The following is a 913-nucleotide window of genomic DNA, read 5'->3' as shown; positions in this document are numbered from 1 at the left end:
AACACCTTGGATATGAAGATGCACATAGAATTGAAGACTACACATTGTTTTGGAGAAGATGAAATGGCGTAGTAACGATGATTATACAAACTGTGAAGTTTACATTATGAAGCATATGGAAACCTTCACTGCTGATGCTAATGAGAGTTGGATTTGTGATTTAAAACCAAACAATGTAAGTGTGATAAATGTTCAATAATATAAGATATAATGTTCATTTATAAAACAGTGCATCATAATTAACATTTGTTAATTCATTTTATTCAACAAGTGGACCAAATTAGGAAGCTAAGGATCCAATACATAGCAGAACTGATGCTATTTGAAGAAAACACTGAATCAAGATTAAATAGAAGAAAAGCAAGGAAGTTTGCAAAAGAGTGGGGTCACATGTTCATTTACGAATATGTATATGTTCACATCTTATATATAGACTTATAGATGTTTTTTTTTCTTTTGAGGAAATAAACTTATGGATTTTATTTGTTAAAAAATTATTATAATTGATATTTCATTTTAATCTTTGAATGAAAAAAAAAAGTTTATAAGTTTTATAAATTGGTTGTTGGTTCTTTACTTTTGTCCATATACAAATTACTAAATAATCATTTATATATGTTGAATTTAAAAAATATAAAGTTCTAATATACTAAAAATAGTACTATATAAAAACAAATTATTATGTCTTTAACATAATAGACAGAAAATTCAACATTACAAAATAGTAGTTAAATCAACATTACAAAATAGTAGTTAAATCAACATTTATAAAGTTCTAATATACTAACCTATTTATCTTTATTAGCCAAACGTTAGCTACAGTTGTATCAAAAAAGGCTAACAACCTGTCATACTTAGAAGAAATCTTTCCAGAACCAAATTGAACATTTCTTGATTGAACATTTTGAACACG

The sequence above is a fragment of the Chenopodium album genome, chromosome 13 (assembly GCF_948465745.1).
Source record: "Chenopodium album chromosome 13, dcCheAlbu1.1, whole genome shotgun sequence".
Lineage (NCBI taxonomy): Eukaryota > Viridiplantae > Streptophyta > Magnoliopsida > Caryophyllales > Amaranthaceae > Chenopodium > Chenopodium album.
The sequence above is the reverse complement of the archived record's forward strand: the minus strand, read 5'-3'. Positions refer to the sequence as shown.